The sequence below is a fragment of the Hippopotamus amphibius genome, chromosome 10, assembly GCF_030028045.1.
Source record: "Hippopotamus amphibius kiboko isolate mHipAmp2 chromosome 10, mHipAmp2.hap2, whole genome shotgun sequence".
Lineage (NCBI taxonomy): Eukaryota > Metazoa > Chordata > Mammalia > Artiodactyla > Hippopotamidae > Hippopotamus > Hippopotamus amphibius.
In genome coordinates this window covers 20834157-20857306 of record NC_080195.1, presented here as the reverse complement: position 1 = coordinate 20857306, position 23150 = coordinate 20834157, and the positions used below count along the sequence as shown (strand labels likewise).

At 37.8% G+C, this 23150-nt stretch overlaps 1 protein-coding gene across 6 annotated transcripts in view; it reads right to left on the bottom strand.

Moving 5' to 3' along the window:
• The window catches only part of DLC1 (DLC1 Rho GTPase activating protein), a 394094-nt gene that overhangs the window by 46110 nt on the left and 324834 nt on the right, over positions 1–23150 (bottom strand). The gene's annotated exons all lie outside the window — the stretch shown is intronic.

Genomic DNA, 23150 nt, shown 5'->3' with positions numbered 1-23150 from the left:
GCGCCCACCCCTGAGGGGAGGGACCGGGATCTGCGTGTCGCCTCCTCCCCGGCTGCCCGGGCCACCAGCAGCGGCCTCTCTCTGGCCTCAGGCCCACCCCACTCTCCCGGGCCCCGCCCCACCTCGCGCTCAGGTGCCGCCCCTCGCCTCCTCCCCGGGGTCCCGCGCGCCCGCCACCTCCTCGAGCTGTCCCCGGCCCCGCCCCTCCTAGCTCCGCCCCGCCCCGCTTCTCCGCGTGGGGCTTTTCTCCCGCCTGCAGGTCTGCAGGGGGAAGCGCCTAAAAGTCTCCAACTATTGGCCTTGGGGGCAAAGGCAGAAAGGCTGGACCCACGAGGCGTTTACTTGCTGGGGAGGTCTGGGCTGCACGCGGGAACGCCGCGCACTTTCCCGCTCATCTTTTTCTTGGTAGCTTTGCACACATTTTTTTTTTAACTTCTGTTATTCTGCCTTGCATCCTGATGGGAACCGTATGAATCTTTGGGAACTGAGGCGAGGTGGGGAGGTAGGGGTGAATCAGTGTTTCGTCATCTGTAAAATGGGGAGAAGAGTACCTGTCCTTTGGACATTGATCATTCATTGCTAAGGTGCACGGGGGTACAAAGCGAATGTAAGTAACTGACGCTGTAGTAGAGAGGGACAACGTTTACTCGGTACGTAAACTGAGTCTGCTGTGTGCAGTCAGAACCAGTGTTTTCCAAACAAGGCCCTTGGGCCACAACCCAGTGCAGATCCTGGAACTGGTAGAGCGGACTCTAGACTGCAGAATTAGAATCTCTGATGTTGAGAATCTGCATTTTTTTTACAAGCCCTCAGAAGATTATGGTGCACTGTAATTTGAGGACCCCTAAATAGAAAGACTCATTTTAAAAGATCACAATTGCCTATAATCTTCATAAGATTTTAAAAAACCCAGACCGGGATTGAATGAAAATTTCCTTTGGGGCTAATTGATGCTTTCTGTCTATTACCTCTGAGCAAAGAAAACTACTAACCTAAATTCATTCATTCAACAAATATAACCAGAGTATTTATTTACCATGTACCAAACACTGTTCTAGGCTCTGGAAATATAGCAGTGAGCAAAAACGATAAACATCCCTTCCTTTCTGGAGTTTACTTCCCCATGGGGAAGATGCACAATAAACAAATAAGTGAAATATATATATATATATAGTGTCTTAGAAGGAGATATAGAAAGGGAGGGGATATGGAAGCTTGGAGCAGAATTCGTTTTTAAATAGGGTTAAATAAAAATGGGAGAATTTAGTCTATTATAGTTTAAGTGTATTGATTTCATAGCTGTGTCTTCATTTATATACACAAGACTTTTTCACCCCATTTTTTCAAAAACAAAATAAAAACACTGATTTTACCACTGACTTCCTAATTTACCCAAACCAGAATTGGATTCTGAAGAGTGGCATCCCCCGAGTGCATGGGGCTCCTCTACTTAACAGGTATTTCCAGGGTTTTTATCTACTTAAAGCTGCTGGGGACACCAAAATAAGCTAGGGCAGGCCTGCCTCTGCCTGCTCAGAGTGTGTCTGCTGAGGAAGCAACAGGGGCTTATGAAAAAAAGGTGCTGTGAAGGCCCCCGGGGGAAGTGGGGACATGGCCTGGCCCAAGAAGACAAGAAGAGGGAGCTTCCCCCTGAAGTCTGAGAGCTGGAGGAACTGTCAAAACGCTCACAGCTGCCAGCAAGGGGGAATGTGATTCAGGGGAGACTGGAAAAGTAAAGGCAAGAACTTTCAATTCCCTGCATGACTGTGTTGAGGATTTTTTAAAACCCTTAACAGTAATAAACAGTCAGAAGTCGCTGTAAAGGAAGAAGGCATCCAGCAATCAGATCTGCATTTTTGAAATCTTCACTCAGGCTGCAGTGCATACTACAAACTTAGGAAATAGGAATATACCGCCTAAACTTCCCTTATACACTAACTTCCCTTATTTATTAACAATCCAAACCTTAGAGGTATAGATATTCTAAGCATCTCCTCCAAAGCATATCAATTCTCAGAATAAATTCTTAATGTTTATTATTAGCTGGATGAAGCTGTGTTTTAGTTGAATTAGGTTTCTAGGAGCCTGTGCAATCTTTTTTTTTTTTTTTAATATTTATTTATTTGGCTGCACTGGGTCTTAGTTACAAAATGCAGGCTATTTTAGTTGCAGCGTGCATGAGGGATCCAGTTTCCCAGTCAGGGATTGAACTCGGGCCCCCTGCATTGGCAGCGTGGAGTTCCAACCACTGGACCACCAGGGAAGTCCCTGTGCAATCTTGATATACACCTGCCACTAAGTATTCATCATTCCAGAATAAAACCTGCTAATCTTTTTGTCTCTTCTTGTTCAAGCCGCGTTCCTTTCTCCCTGATCATTGATGTCATCTCCTCTGGATTTTCTCTCATTTCATTCCATCTCCCTGGAGGTTTGTGTGACGGGGATTGCTCATCATCTAGTAATATTAATAATTCCAAACACATTTTCCTTGGTGATGCATTGGTCTGCATTTGGCCTTCCCTGGATCTCATCAACTTCTTCCATTCTTTGGTTTATTGACACAGCCTGTGACCTGGGCCAAATCCCAAATTTCATTTTTTAAATTCTTATTCCTGCTAGAGGTGGACATGCTACGTTTTGAAAACTGCTACACTTGTAGAATGTGGTTGAAAGCAGGACTTTTGGAACAGGCCACGTACCAGCTGTGTGATGAACATGTTATTTAGCCTCCCAAACTTCGGTTTCTTCATCTTTGAAAAAAGAAGTTGAAATAGCGCATATCTCATGAGGTTTTTAATGAGGATTAAATAAGCTCATGCACATTAGTGCTTAGCACATAATAAGCACTTGATAAGGCTACACATTATTATTATATATTACTAAGTGGGCACATCAAACTAAGCCATGCAATTAGTATTTAAATAATCATCCAGGAGAAGATGAAAACAAAACAAGACCTTGACTTCAACCTCTGTGAATGTAAGAAGCCTTTACAAACTGGGGGAAGGAAGAAGTGGAAAAGTCATTAAGAGTTAAACAGTGGTCCTTTCCAGACGAAAGAGGTTCCCCAGGACAGCGCAGAGTCCTTCCTCTCCATTTAACCTTCAACTCATCACCCAAGGTTTAATTTATCTGTCACTGGAAGATGCCATTAGACTGGGCTTGTTAGCTGATGCACGACATGAGATTTGGGTACTGAAACACTGGACTCTAAGAGCCAGGGATTAATGTAGCCTATTTCCCCGCCCACAGTATATATGGTTCTCTGATACCCCTTCAATACATGAGAATAAAAAGCCATCACAGGGACTTCACTGGTAGTCCAGCGGTAAAGAATCCACCTTCCAATGCAGGGGATGCAGGTTCAATCGTTGGTCAAGGAACTAAGATCCCACCTGCCACGGGGCAACTAAGCTGGTGTGCCACAACTACTGAGCTTGCGCGCCTCAACGAGAGCGCCCGCGTGTCACAAACCACAGAGCCCACATGCCCTGGAGCCCCTGTACCACAACTAGAGAGAAGCCCACGCGTTACAACAAAGAGCTTGTGCCACAAGGAAAAGAGCATGCCTCTAGGAAGATCCCACATGCTGCAACTAAGATTAGACGCACCCAAAAAATAAAATACATAAATAAAATAACATACACTGGCATTTCCTTACAAAAAAAAGAAGCCATCACAAATTACACCAGGTTTTGTTACTACTGTTGTTGCTGCTGTTCACTTCCTGCCATGCTCTTTTCTGCTGGAGCATCGGTTTCAGGAAGCTACTCACAGGGATAGCTGTGCCCTGTCATCTAGAGGATGTTTTCACACTCAAGTGTTGTATTATTAAGGCAAGGAAAATAACAGAGCAAACTGCTAAGCTGCATGGCAGAAGGCTAAGTGACTAAGTGGGCTACTCTCCGGTTCCTACTCTATTTTAATGATTGATATTAGATATCATTGATATTGCCCAAGGGCACCCTCTTGCATTTTTTTCCCCACATTTTTTCCATCAAAAAAAGAAAGAATGAAACTCAGGTGTCTACAGGCACTCAGGCAAGTAATGCTGCTGAGGGAAGCAAGTCGCAGTGGGTTGGTGAGAAGTGAGGAACCCTGGACCCCTCCAAGAGGGCAGTGCCACTCAGGCTCATTTGCTTGTTGGCTTGTGTTAATAACCCATTGTTTTGAGTTTAAAGATTTTTTCAAGAGCCCATCGATTTCTAAATGTCTATACCACATGTCCCAATTTTTAGATGTTGGCAACTAATTAAAAAAAAAAAAGAAAAACATTCCAACTAATTTCAACTTTGGGCTTCATTTAGCCCTGGGGCAACTAGTTTAAACCTCTGTTCTAGTGATAGCTGCCAGGCAATCTCTTTGGAAATTCATTTCTCTCCCACAGGAACTAAAAGACTCCTGCACTTGGAAAACATTGTAATATAATTTGTGTTCAATGGAGCATTGTGAAATGAGTGCAGAAAACAGTTTTTTATTTGTAATGTTCAAAGGAAATATGACAAATAGAAAGTTGTGAAAATAATTTGTAAACAGTATCCAATTCAGAGAAATAATTAAATTTGAAATGTAATGGTTGTCCTTAAAACATTCATTTATGGTTATGCTTCCATGAGCCATGGGTTCTTTCCCCACCATCTACCCTGGCATTTAGCCTTTTCAAAAATATTTGAAATCCAGATGCCAGGGTGTAGAATGGTGAAAAAGGAAAAGAGGAAGGGTTTAGGAAATAAATTAACCTTCTTTGAGTTCTACCTAGAATATCCCTCTTATTCAGTCAGACCTTGTTTTGACTACATCTTTCCAACAAGTGAAGTTTAAAATATGGGGAAGGTTAACTTAATCTATCAGTGATAGTGTTAGTTCAGAGGGGGGAGTCCCTTGTTCCTGCATAAATGTGATATAAATCCACTTTCTGGATAATCACTTAAGCCTCAAATACGATCCAGCCTGACACAGACCTTTTATCATTCAACAAATATTTATCAAACCCTAGAAAAGGCAGTGTGCTGGTTAAACAAAATTGAACAGGAATAAATAAGTCCTGGGATGTCATGTACAGCATGGTGAGTACAGTTAATAACACCGTAATGCACATTTGAAAGTTGCTAAGAGTAGATCTTAAAAGCTCTAACCATAAGAAAAAAAAATTTGCAATGAAGTATGGTGATCATTGTGCAATATATACTTATATTGAATCATTACTTTTTATACCTGAAACTAATATAATGTTATATGTCAATTATATCTCAATTAAAAAAAAAACTTCAGTAAATGACAAAAAAAAAAGAATATAAAGAGAGGGCTTGGAGGAGAAAGTTCTTAGGTAGAAAGTAGAAACAGATACAGTTCTGCCATAGTTCACTTGTGGGTTGGACACACTGAATTCTCAATGCTGAGAATCAATGGGCATGCTTTCCTGAGATAATTACAATATTTACAGTAGAATCTCCTTCGAAAGGTTATTTCATTTAATAGCTTTGATAGTTGATCAGCCCAAGGCCTCGCAGCTCAAAATGGCAGAGAAGTGACCCCTGGATACCTCGTCAGAACCTCCACTACCCTCAGCTGCCATCTGAGCTGCCCCAAGGACTGCTCTGATTCTTTCCAGTGGCCTCTGACAACACAAATATCAGGTCAGAGAAAAGTAAAAATCGCAAAAATAAAAATCGTGATCTTTTTTGAATCCCCAAAAGAAAATGGGCTACTTTCCCAATGAATTAGCCAATTTTAATGGCATGCTTTTGATTCTTTGTCTATTCTGACATTATCCTCAACTGAACAGTTTATTTTTGAGCTTGTAGCAAATAATTTATTGAAAGCTGAGGATGGACAACATTATTTAAGAGAACTAATAATATTTTAATATTTTGCTTTCATATTTAACCTTATGATTATAAAATATTTACTGTTAAAAAGTTTAGGAAATATGGAAAAGTATAAAGAAAAAAATAAAACCTTCTCATAATCACACTACCAGAGACAACTGCAGGTAATTTACATTTCTATGTCTCTCTTTGAAGTCCAGTTTTTAAGGACAGATATTTTATTGTACAATATTGGGATCATAGTGTATATTGTTTGTAATGTTTTATTTCACTTAGTGTACCTGAAGAATATGGCTTTTTATAGTTGCTTCATATTCCTTCTTATGGATATACAACAAATTAATTAATGTTGAACTTTAAATTTTTCACCATTTTGCTTTAATGAACATTCTTGTAATAATCAATTTTAAAGAGTAAGAATGATAATTTCCTTAGGAAAATTCACTTAGTTTGAGTTAAGAGGTCAAAGGATATCAGGACATTTCATATATATTTCTTTCTTTTTTTAAAAAATATTTGTTTATTTATTTATTTATTTGTCAGCATCAGGTCTTAGTTTCAGCATGCGGCCTCTTCATCGTGCTGCTCGGGGCTTCTCTCTAGTTGTGGCAAGTGGGCTCTAGAGAGCATGGGCTTGGTTGCCCCGAGGCATGTGGGATCTCAGTTCCCTGACCAGGGATCGAATCTGTGCCCCTTGCATTGGAAGGCTGATTGTTAACCACTGGACCATCAGGGAAGTCTCTTGATATATATTTCTAAACTATCATCCAGAAAGTCTGTACCTATTTTACAGTTTCACCAGTGTTTGAATGTACCCTTTTCTCTTCATGTTAAGTATTGCCAATGCTATAATTTCCATTTCTATTGCTAATTTAATAAGCAAAAATGTATTATCTCATTATTGTTTAAGTCTACATTTGTCTGAATACTAAACTGGATACATTTTTTATTGTAGTAAAATATACAGAACATAAAATTTACTTTAACCATTTTTAAGTGTACAGTTCAATGGCATTAAGTACATTTACATCGTTGTGTAGATATCATCACTATCCATCTCCAGAACTTTTTCATCGTCCCCAGCTAATTCCCTTTTTTTCTCTCCACCAGCCCCAGTAATCACTGTTCTTGCTGTCTTGGGGAATTTGACTATTCCATGTACTTCATATGACTGAAATCATATAGTATTTGTCTTTTTGTGTCCAGTCCTTTTGTTATATTAGTTGAGTATTTTCATATTTATTAACCCGTAGTAATTTTAAAACTTGCCTATTTAATCCCATAGCTTTTTTTTTGATGAAGCATTTTGTCTTTTCTTAGAGATATTAACCATTTGTCATTTATTATAAAAATATTTTTACTAGTTTATCTACCTTTTGAGCTTGTTTATTTAAGATATTAAAAAATTAACATAAGATTCAAAGTTCAAAGATCTTATCTGTTTTTTTTAATGATTAACTAGGAATTTACTTAAGTAATTTTCCCTATGTGGTTTGAAGCCAGAAATGCTAAGACACAAAATCAATTTGCAAAACAAGGTCATTTAACAGGCAGGATTTTTTGCTTTAGTTATATAGGTTTCATTATTTACTCAAAGGAATATTCTAGGTGTCTTATTTGATATTTCTACCTACTCTAGCATCACATATAGATGCCATATATAGAGTAAGGCCTCCATAAAGACTTACTGCAAAAGGCTGGCAGGGTCAGTGTATAAGCTAGAGACCTAGGGGCACTAAGTTTCCGTAGTTTTCAGAATCTGTGTGACATCACTCATGAGTTTGTTTTTACTAAGGAGATGTTTTGTGTTCCCTTGAATTGTAATGTGTTGCTTTTCTTCCTAGTAGATTGGGTCCTAAAATAAAAATACTATGGCATAGGTTTGGGCAACTGCCTGAAAAATAATAAACAGTTCTTTTTCTCAGCTGCTAACTACAGCACGCTGGCTATTATAGTGTTGTTTCTGGAAACCCCTACACAGCTCCAGATCATTAACTTACTTTAATGGCCAAAAGAAGAAAGAAGCTTCAGTAAGTTGTCAAGCTTGCCTTTTCATGCATAACTAACTCAGTCAATTATCTCTCCTGGATTCAGTTGAATTAAGCTGTATTGGAGGGAACTGCAAGGCAACAAATTAGACATTTTAAAAATAGCCCTGGCAATAAGAATCATGAATTGTGTTTGAAGATTTATCAGGAGAGGGCAGGTTAGATTGCTTTTCTTCTATACAAATATTCTACTGTTGGACTAACAGCTATTTCTGTCCTGATTATTGTCATCTTTTTGATGGGTTGACAAAACACATAATAAAAGGCAAAAGAATTATAAACATAACAAAAGGCAAAAAAGTTAGAAAAGCTCACTGAATATCATAACTGAATTCTCCAGATCTGAATTAGAAAAATGAATCTGTGAGGGTCCTTGAGTCCATGCACGTGTAGAAGAAAGAATGCTGATATAAATCATCTTTCTGACCTGGTCACAGACACTATCAGTGACCTTGAGTTGCCCACATAATAATATCACTTGTTCCTTGGTTTATTTTAAAAATTTATATAATTATATATGTGATATATTAGTATTATATTTTATTGCACATAAATAAAAATAGATGTTTATATGACAAAAAATATACTGGATTATTTAAGGATTTTAAGTTGAAGACATAATGTAATTTGGAGGTAAATATTATTATCACAGATAAGGAATTCAACTCAAGAGAGGTTCCTTAGTAGCTTGCTTGATTTCACACTGCTAATAACTGAGGAAGCAAGAACCTGAATCTGGGTCCTCTGCAATGAGAAACACGACCAGGACTTTAAAGTCAAATTATGGGAGCTTGGAACAGGATTTCAGCTCTCACCTTTCCTAGAATGCAAAATGAAGGGATCTGACCAGATGTTCTCTCAAGTCCTCTCAGCCATCTATAAGTTCTACTTTGTCCTGATTTACAGTGTAAACCTGAATTTATATTCACATTCACTTCCTTGTATAGAGCACCAACCGATCCAACCTTCAAAAAGTCTAGTAATTTTTAAAAAATGGTGGGAAGGAAGAAGCATCCACTCCGTCAGCCACCATGCATCACACCAATTCAAAACAGAACACGGGGTCCAACTGAGCGTGCCGCTGCACATGCCAGGACTGCACCAGCTTTGGTAGAACTCATTTCCCATGAGAGCTGGTTTCTCATGTACCAGAGCCACATTTCTCAGAAATTCACCAGTAAAGCTCTTCTCCTTCCTCAACAACTCTCAGGACTATCACTGAGGGCTCACAAGGTATATGGTGCGGTCCCTACACTTGCTCGTGAAATTCAGACCATGCAATTTGGCTCTTCATCCAAATGACCGTCTTAAAAAAGACCTCTTCCTTTTCCTTTTTTTCTGTGTCATTGCTCTAATTTGCCAATCATATTTCGATTTTAATCTTCTCACTTGGATTTTTAAATGGAATGTTTCTATTTGTGTGATTTCTTTCACACTTTTCACTAATTTTCCACTTTTCATACACTTAGTCACTCTTCTAAATTTATTCTCCCTTCCAAGAAACCTACTGTGATTATTATAAAAGAATACAAAACCACTATCCCCAAATATTACTGATAGAACATTTTGGACCCATGCCTTTCCTCACAGTGACACAAACAGTTTTAAAACAACTACCAAACAAATAAAAAGATGACAATACATCTTGTTTTTATGCACTACAACCTGCTACACCTGAGCTATTTTCTAGTCTGTTTGGTATGTAACAATACTCTTTGTTTGCATAGTGCTGTTAAATACAAATTTCATTTCCCATAACATTCAATAACTTAGCAAGATATTTTGTTGTATTTTCTTCTGATCTTTTTCTTCTCTCACCTTCCTTCCCCCACCTCCTAAATATTTTCCCCCCTTTTATAACTTAGCTGTTTTATATTTTGGAAAAGGCAAAACTATGAAGACAGTAAAAAGATCAGTAGTTGCCAGGAGTTAGAAGGGAGGGAGGAATGAATAGGTGAAGTATAGAGGATTTTTAGGGCAGTAAAACTACTCTGTATGATACTATAATAGTGGATACATAACATCAAACATCTGTCCAAACCCATGGAATGTACAAGACCAAGAGTGAACCCTAATGTTAACTATGGACATTGGGTGATAATGACGTGTCAATGTAGGTTCATCAGTTGTAATAAATGTACCACTGTGGTGAGGGATGTTGATAAAGGAGGAGGCTGTGCATGTGGGGGAGGGGTTGGAGTTATATGAGAAATCTCTTCCCCTTCCTCTCAATTTCACTGTGAACATACATCTGCTGGAAAATATAATGCCTATTTAAAAATACAAAAGAGGCTTTAGGAGAACATGGAATATCAAATGATAAGGCTAAACATAAGTGTTTTGGTGTTCCAGAAGAAGTGAATATAGAGAATGGAACAAAGGGGCAACATCTGAGTACACAGTGACTGAGGATTTTTCAGGACTGATGAAAGACATGAATTTACAAGCACAGGAGGCACAAAGTATACCAAGCAGAGTAAATAGAAAGTAATCCACACCTAGACACCATTTAGTGAACCTGCAGAATACTATAAAAAGAAACAAATCTTAAAAGCACTTAAAAGAAAACAGAGGTCACCTACAGAAAATGGCGATTATGTTGATGGCATGCTTCATGACAGCAAAAAGGCAAGTCAGAGAACACTGGAATATGTTCAAGTTGAGAGAGAGAGGGAGGGAGAGAAGTTAACTTTGAAGTGTGTGCCCAGGAGAACAACTGTTTAAGAATGAAGGTGAAAAATATTTTCAGATAAATAAGAACAGGGGGAGTTAACAGCCAATACAACTTTACTAACAGAGATTTGGAGAGATATACTTAAGAAAAGCAAAAATGACCTTAAAAGTCTGAGATTCAAGAAAGAATGGAGAGCGATGAAACTGGTAAAATGCAGGTAAATTGAGAAAAATCCTTTCCATGGAAAATAAAAATATTATTATTGATAACAATAACAGGTCTAATTTGTGGTGCTTAAGAAAAGACAATTATAGAGACAAATCAGGAAGGAGTAATTGGAATAGAGTGTTCTAAGGTCCTTGTGCTTATTTATTGAGTATGCATTGCAAAATTTCAAGAATAATCTCTAAAAGAATAGAAATAGTCCATTACTTCTAAATTAGTATAGGGAAAAACTGGAATAAGAAAACAAAGATTTTTAAATGTTTTGAGGCAAGAAAGGCAGAGGATAAAGACATAGGAGAGAGCAGGTCAAATGAAAAACACAAAATAAGGGGGCACATATGTTCAAATATATCAGTACTTATCAGTAATAATAATAACAATAATAATAATATTAATGGTCTCAAGTTGCCACTTAAAAGCCAAAACTTATAGATTATATTGGTTTCCTAAAAATAAAAATCCAGCTATATATTGTTTATTTGAGCTACATTAAAAAGACTGGGATATGGAAAGGCTTAAAATAAAAGAACAGAAAATAAATAAATAAATAAATAAATAAAAGAACAGAAAAGAATATACAAACCAAATACTAAGCAAAAAAATTTAGGGTAGCTACATAAATAAAAATAAAAGGCTTTAATTCAAAAAGGACTATAAATGGTGAAGAGTTATTACACAGCACTAAAAAGCTCATTTAATGAGGAAAATAAAATGATTCTGAAGTTGTGTGCCTCTAATAAAATAACCTCAAAATTTACAAAGCAAATATTGGTAGAATTAGAGAGAGAAACTGACAAATATCATATTGGACTTCTCTCAATTCTGGATAGGTTGAGCACACACACACAAAAGTAAAATGAAAGTTTTAATAACCATATATACATATATCTGTACCCATCAATTAGAATGTATACATTCTCAACACTGCAATATTAAGACTAAACAAAACAAAACCACCGACCATATAAATACTAAGCTATAATGCAAATCTCAACATATTTTAAATAATTGGTATCATATTAACTACTATGATGGTTTTAAAATATGCCACAAAGCCTTTTGCAATCCTCTCATCAAATGATGGAATCAGTGTCCCCTCGTCTGGAACTCAGGTAGCCCTTGTGACCTTCAGTGACTAGAATGTGGCACAAGGGCTCCAGCTTTACTTCCAAAGTGGGTTAGAGAAGGGCATGTAGCTTCAGCAAGTTTTTCTTGGACAGTTGCTCCCTCTGGAGTCTTCCATGTAAGAAGTCTGGCTACCCTGAGTCCCTGATGTGGAGTCTCCAAATGGAAAGGCCAGAAAGAGAGAGATGCCAGAGGACATCCAGCTGTTTCAGCCCACAGTTGTTTTGAGTTTTTTCAGCCCAGGCACCAGTTATGTGCATGGAGATCCTAATTCCAGCTACCATCTGAGTGCAACTGCCCAAGAGACCCTGAGGAATGCCTAGGAATGCCTAGGTGAGTCCAATCAACTCCCAGACCCATGAGGATAATGCATAAGTGATTGCTGTCATTCTACACCCCTGTCTTGGGGCATTTTGTTATACAGAAATAAATAACCAGAACAGCCACATTCTATGACCAAAATGCAATTAAGTTAGAATCAATAACACCAATATACATTTTAAATATTTTTACTTATAATTTAAAAAACTACTAAATATCTCACAATTCAAGAAGAAATTATACTGGGACTTCCTAGGTGGAGCAGTGGTTAAGAATCCACCTGCCAATGCAGGAGACATGGGTTCAATCCCTGTTCCAGGAAGATGACACATGCCATGGAGCAATTAAGCCTGTGGGCCACAACTACTGAGCCTGAGCTCTAGAGCTCGTGAGCCACAACTATTGAGCCTGTGTTCTGCAACTACTGAAGCCCACGTGCCTAGAGCCTGTGTTCCGGAACAAGAGAAACCACTGCAATGAGAAGCCCTTGCACCTGAATGAAGAGTAGCCCTCACTCACGGCAACTAGAGAAAGCCTGTGTGCAGCAATGAAGACCCAATGCAGCCAATAAATAAATAAACTAATTAATTAATTTATAAAAAGAAGAAATTATACTGAAAATTTTTAAATACTGAATGACTGTGAAAGTAATGCATATTTAAAATTGTGAAATATAGTGGAAACCAGTATTTGATGACATATATAGCTAAATTATTTATATTAGCAAAGAAGAAAGGCTAAATATTAATTAAGCACCCAGTTTATAAAAAGAACAAAAGAATGAAGTCAAAGAAGGCAAAACAAAGGAATTAATAAAGAAAAGAACACAAATTAATAAAATTAGAAGACATGAAAGTCACGGAAAACAAATAGTGAATAAACACATGGCAAAATGCTTAAACTACTTAGAATAAAAAAATGTAAGTCAAGACCATAATTAACTACCTTTTTCCATATACTAGATTTACAACGAAAAAGTCTGGCAATGCCAAGTGTTAGGAAGATGAGAACTCATATATATTGCTGGTTCAACCTCCTAGGAAAGCAATTTTACATTCATTTTAAAGCTGAACACTGACTATACTATGACCCAGTAATTCTGCTGAGATTTGTTCCGTAGAGAAACTCTTGCATCTGTGCATCTAGAAAACTCAAGAATGTTTACAGTAACATTAAGAAAAACTGGAAATAATCTAAATGTCCATCAACCATCAACTGGAGAATAGATCTTTTAAAATGGCGTATTTATATAGTGCAATATTATACAGCAGTGAAAATAGGTGAGCTGTAGCTACATGCAACAACATGGACAAATCTGTGAAACAACATTGGGTAAAATGTCAACATTAAAAATAAAGTGCTTACATGGTAAAAAAAATTTCATAAAATGTGAAGGGAATAATATATTCAACATTCAGGACTGTGATAGCCTCTGGGGTAAGGCAAGGAGATGCTGGGGAAGAATGCATGGGTAGCTTTAACAGGAAAGGTAATTCTAGTCATTCATTTGGGTTTGGGATTAATGGCTGTTATATTATTATACTTTATAATTTATATTCACATATATTTTCTTCTTGGTGTCAAATATCATATCACCAAGACTTTAAAAGTGAAATAATCCTGGAGAAACTTCATTTATTATAATGATAAGAAAATCAACTTTAGAGTCACATCCAGATTTGAACCCTAAAACTGCCATTTATTTGCTGCATTACCTTGGAAAAGTTACTTTATTTTCAAATCTTATTTTCCTTATCCATGACATGGCAATAGTAATACCTCCTTGGGTAGCTGTGAGGATTAGAATAGATTATGTTTATTAAGGGCTCAATATTTATACTTATATATGAACTTATTACGAAATAGGAACTGAAACCTCAACTCAAAATCTGTTTTGGGGGTATCTGTGTGTGTTTTATCTGTTTAGGCTTCTCAAACTACTATACTATTTATAGCTGTAATTGTATTACACTGCTATCTTACTTGTGTCTTAAAAGGACTCTTTCTCTTTTAATTATTGTACTAGTTATCCTCTGTTGTAGTGTTATTACTGAAAAGTTCCAGAACTAGTGAATTAGTGATACTGAAAATAAAAACCATTAACTTTTTAATATCTGAATTTGTCATTCAAAGCAGTCCCCTACACCTATCTTATTTCCTCCTTTTACCTTCATTTGTATTATGAAAGGTAAATAATATTCATAATAACAATAATGATAATAGTAGAAATAGCAATTTGGCTCAGTAAAGGAACATCTACTTTCCAACGTTAAAGTTTATTCCTATTACACAGAATCTAAGACATGGGACTTATACGTTTATTTCAGTTCTATGTTTTTAAAAAAAGTGTATCATATTGCTATTGCTCATGGTATTAGAACGTTTAAAGTTGGAAGAATAAAGTCCAAGATAGGGTTATGGAAAGGTTTCTGATATTCCTTAGCACAGACATCCATAGGGAAGAGCAAACCAGGAAATTTCAACTGGAAATGACAGAACATTCCTGGTTAGTTCTGACTTAACCTGGTCCTGATATTGCCCTGCTCCTGAATGACACTTTGAAATCTGCACTGAATTTAGAGAGAATGAAGGAAAGCTGGAGAATGTGGTATAAATTTTAAATCTCTCTGGGATCATCAATCTCATGTTAGGCAAGATGGAGGCAAGAGCTTTTATTAGCATCCTCCAAACAGCGTTAAATATGAATCTATCAGCTCACAATTTATATGTTTTTTCTTTGTCTGGTAGGGTAGGTTTGCATGTCTGTGTCTAGGAGCTACACTTCAGTCAAAAAAATGTTTTTCCTTATGAGGTTATAACTGAAACTGGACACGTCAGCTGTATCTTTGGGATTCTTCCTCAGAACTGAGCTTTTAAATAACCACCTCAGTCTCCCGGGGGAGTGAGCGATCGAACCAAAAACCCTGACCTAAATAAGTCTCCAGGGCAAAACTGAAGAATGGCAAGTTTCGGGAAGCTAAATTAGTATGCGTGGATTTTCTTTTCCCCTTTTCAAAAGGAATATAGTGCTTCTTGGTACTAACAGCTTTGCGACCCACACTGTTTCCTCCCAGTAGCTTTCATTCCCTCTATTACCAACCTCAAATCTTGACATCAGACACGGAAGTGCTTTCATGCTGATTTTCAGATCTTGTGTCTCATGTTGACAGTGCTTTATCTGGATATTCCACAATCAGGAAGAGGCAGGAGCCTTTACCTGAAAACGACATGTGTGAAGGAGCCAGTCTACTGCAACCGAAGCTGACGTTTAAATAGCATTTGCTGGGATCCTCTGTGACGGAGAAAAGGAGGGTGTCAGGGATGCAGCACACCCAGTTTTCGTTTCTAGGCCACTAACAGCCAAGCAGGGACTATAGGGAGAAACTTCAACTAAATCCTGAGTGTGTGTGTGTTTGCGCGCAGGTGCATGTGATACACAAATGGGGCACACACATGCTGGCATTTCTTCATAGAGGACTGAAGAGGATTTTTCCTAAAGACCTAACCTTAAGCTTTTAGCCCTGATGTTCTCACTTCTCACTCTTTCAGGCCTTTCCTGGACAGCAAACACCCAATTTGATCAGTAATAAGTTGAATCTTTTTTTTTTATGTTGCTGATTGGAAATCTCTCAGCAGAAACAAAGTACAGAAGGCACAGTCTTATTCCTAGTCTCCTGACAAAGCTTAACTCAAACAAACTTTCAAAGCCCTTCCATTTGCACTTCCTAGTTCAAATCCCACCCACGTGTCAAGCTCTTTTTCCTAGCTTCTTGCTCATTCATGAACCCTATTCTTTTCCTTAAATTTCCCTGAAATTCCAAAACAGCGCGACTAAGCTGCCCCATTATAGTCTGAGCATTAATAATCGCCTCATTTCCTACTCTCAGAACTCGCCCTGAAACAGTCTCTTTCCTTCCTGGGGACAAACTATCTGACTCGACTTCTCTCGACTCCTAGCCTTTTATTGAGGAAAAGCCCTGCTGACCGTTAGTTCGTAAAAATCTTCCTATTTGCCCTCTCTCCGTCTACTCCTCACCTCATTCTACAGAATCTGATCTCAGTCCTCCTTCCGGGCTCAAGGCAGACCCACCTGCACCTTCACTCTTCCCAGACAAACGCAGACAACATTAATGTTTCTCAAGTGCTCTTTTATGGTGGAGGACTTTTTCTTGCATCTTCAGAAAGGCAAAGAGATCCTGTAAACTTGGCCAGCCTTCCCACCAGCTGGAAGAACATCTGTACGTAGGAAGGAATGAGATATAAACAAACTTACGTCCCGACTGGCTGCGGCTGGAATAAAACAGGTGACTGTGAGACCAAAGGCTCCATTAACAGTCACCAAGGTCATCAGGCCTCTTGTTTGCACTTGGTTTGGGAAGGCTTGCCTAAGTGAATTTCTCGAAACGTTTGAAACTGAGACTCCATGCTGCTGGTAACCATAATGCTTGTTTATAGAACTCCTCCAAATGATGTAATAGGTATTTCCCAAGATCCGTCAGCTCTGGGCCAGGATTAGATCAGCCATTTGTCTCTGAAGGGTGTAGTATTGCCCATAAAACCAACACCGCCTAAATGTCTTTTGTAGTCTGGAGTGTATACAAATACGTATGTGTGTGTGTGAATATATATCCCCCAACCCTCTTAGCAGCCTAAGAGAAACATATAGGAAAGACAGGGCTATGGGGAGGATCGTCTTTTATTACACGCCATCTACTTGCAACAACCATTTTTTTTATTAGAAAAAGTTTAGTGAGTGTTTTCTTTTAAAATTCATCTCACCCTAAATGTAATTAAGGAGTCATGAGCAAGGAGAACAGACAGAGAATAAGAATTGTAATGGCTCCCCCAGCAGGCCCAATTATTCCTTTAAAGGTATATTTCTTTCTTCTAACTACATTAGACAGTGATTAGAAGGATGGTAACTAATAATAAGGGTTTCAGCGGCTCTCTTTTTCCCTTCGTCACCCCTACCCTGGTGACTCACTATGTGTACTTTACAAGGAGCTCTGCAGGAGCCTGGTGTGGAACCCTGGTCATGCGGCTCACTGGCACAGACACGAGGTTGTCAGACACAGGACTGGCTGTAAAAGAAAGGAGCCTGGGATGGCTTTAATATCCTGTGAGACAGAAGCATGACAGATTAGTGGGGGGCTCCTTCCTTCTTGGGAAACCAGGCCTCTGGCTACAGCTTTGTCTCAGCTCAGTCTCAGATCTTTATAAACACTTTTCCCCTGAACTTTAAAGGACCCATGCTTTTCAGCAATAGTTTAATGCCCATGAAACAAAAACTCAGATAAAGAGTTCAAGCATAAAATCTTATTGAAGGGTCTGATTTCTCAAAATGCTTTTACAAACTCAGACTTCGCGACGAGAAAAGGATTTCAACGGTGAATTTTTTCACCAGAGAAAATACCAGCCTTAAAAACGCTTCAGGCTTGGTACATACATTTTGAATCTCAGTTATTTTAAAGAAATACAAAAACTTGCTCTATTAGGGACACTTTATAGTCACCCCTCCATTAAGAGTCCTGGATAAGAGATGTTCAAAGATGGAGCAAGGCGGTTGTGAGGTAATAACTGGAATTACAGGGGTTGGAATCATGTGATGATGAAAGGGGAAGACGAATTGCAGAGAGGGGAATGTGAATCCTTATAAAACATGGGTAAAGATCTGTGGGTGTACGTCTGACACAAAAGAAGACTTGAAGACATAAAAACAAGCACGTGATATTTACTTCAGGAGACTCAATATTTACATGTCAGTTCTCCCTTAATTAATCCATCAATTTAATGAAGTATCAATAGAAACAACAGTATGTTTTAAGAGTAATGATCACTAACACATATTGCATGCTATGTCATGTACTTTGTACTTTCTGAGTGTTTTCATCTCTTAAATAGTTCAATCCCTCCATAACCTTATGATTATTCATTTCCTCATTTTATAAATGAAGAATCTGGGCAGAGTTTAAGCAACTTGCCTAAGGTCACACAACCAGTAAGCAGTAGAACTAAGATTCTTAACCCAAGGGGTTCAGGCTCTAGAACTTAACCCTCATCCGTACTTTCAAGTCAATGGAACTGAATAGTGAGTCGAGAAATTGACTCAAATATAGGAATTTAGATGGTATGAAATGTAGCACTGCATAACAGGAGAGGAAAAGAAGGATGATCATTCAATACCTAAAGTTGAGGCACCTAAGTAGTCATCTGGAAATAAACAAAGTTGAAATCTAGCCCACGCTTTACTCCAAAGTATTTTTCAAATGCACAGAAGATTTAAAAGTGTAAAATGAAAAGAAAACCATCTGAAGAAAATCTGGGTGACTGAATGACAGGAGCTGGGGGAAGACAGTTAAATTTTATCCTATTGGCATTTATTGTCTGTTAAAATTAATTAATTTAAAAGAGAAAGAAAAGAAAGTGGTAGGGCTGCCTAACGGGTGCGTGTGTGTGTGTGCGTGCGTGCGTGCGTGCGTGTGTGTGTGTGTGTGTGTGTGTGGTGTGAATTAATGCTAGTACTATTCAGACCTGTTCCTGAAGGAATAGATCTCTGGAGGTTTATTCTACACAGAAAAATGTGGCTGTCTTGTGCCTATTACTATGTGATGTTATAGATGGCTCACTTTTTATACTTTTTATTAGCTGAACAGTATGAACTTTTCCTCCAGGTTACTGAATATAGTGTCTGAGCTGCTTTGAGTGAGAGACGATGCTAGAATTTGAAGCATGCTTTGGAGAAGTGCAGCGCCTGCAAAAAGTGGCAATTATGCCAGATTTTCTGAAGTGTACATCCTGGTCCCCAAGAAGTATTCTGAAATGGCAAACAGTAGTCAGTCATTGCTAACCGTGGTTGACAACTTTCTGTGCTTTTCCTGACAGGCACAAATCATTCTTTTGGGTTCATTTGCAAGTTTTTTGGATGGAACGCAACAATTCTAAGTTTATAAATATACATCCAAAAGAAATGACTCAATAAATTTGATAGGTTTCAATGATATCTCAAATAAGCTTTAATTAAAGCATCTTGGTTTAATGAAGTTACCGGTTGTTCTCAGTAAAGGAAGCAACGGTTTTAATTTGCATGGGGTATGGAGGCAACGATGAAAAATAAGTTGAACCATTCCCACATATCAGCTTTTAGAAATCTGATTGATTGTAAGCTTTGATATGAAATGAATGTTGTATTTTTATTATGCTTAAAAATGGCTGTATGCAACCACTTGGGGCCTCTTCATTAATTGCCTGAAAAGCTGCCGCCACTTTTGCTGCGGGGAATTAGCTGGTAAGAGCAACTTGCTTTAACCTTATGACTTAATAATAAAGCCTGGTAAGTAACTACCTGGCGCACTACACACTCAGGCATTTCCCTTCCCCCTCTGCTGCCTCTGTACATTTTCCCTCTGCTGGGAACATTCTGTTCTTTGCTTTAACATTTTTAAAATTAATTCTTTTTTACACGGTTACACATATAGAGTGTGGAAAAATAGACAATCAAATGATCAAGGAAAAAAACAGAGAGACAAAAGCACTATTAACAGTTTGACATGTAGAAGATAAGGGAACCCTATTATATCAATCTCTTTTTCACGAATTGAAAAAAAACTTGTGCAGATACTACATGCTCACATTTAGAGAATCAAATATAGAATTGAGTGAACTCGAAAGTAAAACTCCCCCATTTATTGAGGTAGCTAATATGGTTATTCAAATAATTTTCTATGCAATTACTAGTATATTTTATGTATTCTGCATATATTTATAGAAACACATTTTTTTTGTTCACACATTTCCATGTGAACTGTTCTACAACTTGCTTAAAAATATACGTATACATATATGTGTATATATAATGTGCATGTCTTCATGTCAGTGTATATAGATGTACCCAATTTCTTTTAAAGCTTGTGTAGGATTCTGTTTTATGACTATATCCTAATCATTTAACTAGCCCTCTGCTGAGGAACATACATAACGTACTGTACCCAGTTTTTACTGCTACAGCCCTGCTTCAGTGACTATCCCGGTGCTTGTGAGACTATGTGGCTAGACATCAACATTTTTAGTCTCAGAATCTTAAATACTATAATTATAATGGATGTCCCAGTTTATAATTTCAGTTTTAAACTTTTAATCTACTTATATCTTACAGAAAAAACATGTTCACCAAAATCAGATATTTTCAATGCCTCAGTAAGTACCCTAAAATATTGAATAAATGCTTTTAATTAAATAAAAGTTGAACATTCTAATATTTGTTTAATGTTTCCCTGTATTTTAAATTATATTGTTTACCATACTAATTTGTAATTTGAAGGCCTTCATCATAACCTTGTTGAAAATCTTGCTAATTTAGGTTTACCCCTTAGTTAACATCTACTGATAAATAATACTTATGAATTAAAGCTCAATAAAGATATCACTTAATAGTTCACATGAGGAATAAGAGAACCCAGGGCTGCAGGTCAGTAGTAACTTTATCTGAATATATTAACTATAAGCCAAAATCCTATATAATGGAATTTGAAACCTCCTAACTAGTTTTTGTTTGATAAAAATGAAACATTTTTGAATAGATGAAATGGAGACTAAAATCCTGTTTAATTTTTCACTCTGAATCCTATTTTTCAAGATTTTTTAAAAAGTAATGTGCTCTGCAGATTTATTCTGAATATGGCATCCCTCCTTTTTTGACTTTTCAAATTTGAGAAAATGTAATAATTTATTCTCCAGTTGCTTTGCTTAATCAGCAAGGAGAATCAACCCAGCAATCCAGTGAAGATGTGGCTACAGTATTCAAGATGAATGACCTCTAAAATACAGAACTATTCTTTTCTACTGGAAAGTTAGTTTCAATTACTATATTGTTAAGCTCATTGGTGACCAACCACTCCAACCCTTACCTCAGGCTGTGTCTGAGAGCAAGTTCCTACCATCAATATGATGCCCCGAAGGCCATCCCGAAGGATCCAAGTTACAGTCACACAAAGGATATTGAGTGCATAGTTTTGTTCTGAATTTCTTCCCGCTGTGCCAAATGATTACAAGGTTAGGAGGTTAAAGTGTGCTGGATGCACCAGATGCTTTTTATATATTAGCTCTAACTTTGCCTTACATTGTTCTGCCTTGTGAAACGCCCTGAGGAAAAACTCTTCTCTTCCTTCCCACCAAAGCCTAGAAAAACCCATCAAATATTTTCTCTCGGAAATTCTGACTCTTGAGTCATTGGTGGGCTATGTACTCACACACTTCCCATCCCTTCCTTCCAGGGTTTAATCATAGTTGTTGGTTTGGAGGAGGAAAGGGTGGGTTCCCACATCTATAAACTCTAGAATGAGAGGTTATGAAAAGTCCAAATGTCGCTGTATCTGATCTGGCTAAAGAGAATGTTTGCAACTCCAAAGTCAGGGATTTTGGGCGAAAGGCTTGCTGAGAGAACATCCCTGGGCAGGATGCTGCCCTCATGTAATGACTATTACAAGATCTACTCAGGAGCAACCCGATGCCTCTGTCCCTTTGATAGTGAAAACCTGGCTGAAGTCAATGTGCATTTTCAGAGAATACATTAGGGAGAGAAAGAATAGCTGCCTCCTATTGCCTTTATGAGGGAATAACTTTTTTTTTTCTAGGTATGAAGGTTAAACAAAAATGCCAGGATTCACTGCAGTGAATGGAATTTGAATCGTAGACAGGAAGTGTAAACAACTGGGTGAATGGTGTTCGCGCAGAACCTTCACACTGATTTATTGGGAGCTCTCTGGGACCTCTCATGCACGTCGCACTGACCTTGCAAACTCAGTTCCTTAAGTCAGAAGAGGCAGGTTGCTTCTCCACCCTGTGGCTTACAAATCTAACCAGTTGCCCACTGCAACTATTATCTTTCCCCCATTTTGGTAGAAACCATCCAATACGTTTGCAACACTCTGACACATTAAGAACTCAAAGACTTAAGACTTTGGGGGGGGGGGGTGGCGGTAAGGAAAAAATGAAAACTACATGCAACTTGAGAAGGCAGGGTTAGAGAAAGTGCAAGAGTGGAAACTGAAATTGAGCCTGGAGGAGTGGAGGGAAAAGAAAATTCACCACTGAGAAGAATATGTGTTTTTGCAGGAGAGCGTGCTAGTAGTTAAGTTAGTTCACTCCAGAGGGAACAACAGGAATAAGCAGAGCTATAAAAAATTTTAAAAAAATGAGGAGGCTGTGATTAGAGGTAATTTAGCATCTGTAAAATAACAAAGCGTCGGTAATCACCATGTAGCTATTTATTGGCTTCCAAATCACAGGCTAACTGAGCTTAACCTAGGCAGGCTCAGTGACCAAAGGTCAGACCGTCTGTCCCTTCACAAAAATAATAAATATATTACAGTGGCTGTGATCTAAAGGGGGAACATCAAAAATGCTGTTCTGAGCTCTGGAATCTAAAAGTGTGACACTGTGACTATATTTAAATCTGATCTAAATGTAAAACCTTGGAGAGTCTCTGGTATACTTTTCACACTCAGAGTGGAAACTTAGCTTTTATAATTTTTACTACATTTGGATCACAGTGATATACTTTTTCCTTTCCCACCAGAGCAATTCACATTTTTCCTCTCAATTTTTACTTGTCACACGTACTACTTGATGTCAAAAATAAAGCACATTTTTTAAAAAGAAATATCTCTTACCAGTTTAGTTTATCCGCTAGTTTACAGCAGTAGAATTCTTTGAAACTAGATACCATGGGAATATTTCAGGGTTTGGAACTTGCACATATAAACCAGCTGGGCTTTGTTTAAAATTTTAAAGCCTTCAAATATTTCACTGAAAGAAACCCAAGATATCTTTTTTTATAGATGTCAAGAGGTCACATTTTTATTGGTTCATCTGTGTGTCATATAAAAAGTCCTCAATACTTTTAACCATAGTAGGTCTCTAGGTTCTCTGCCC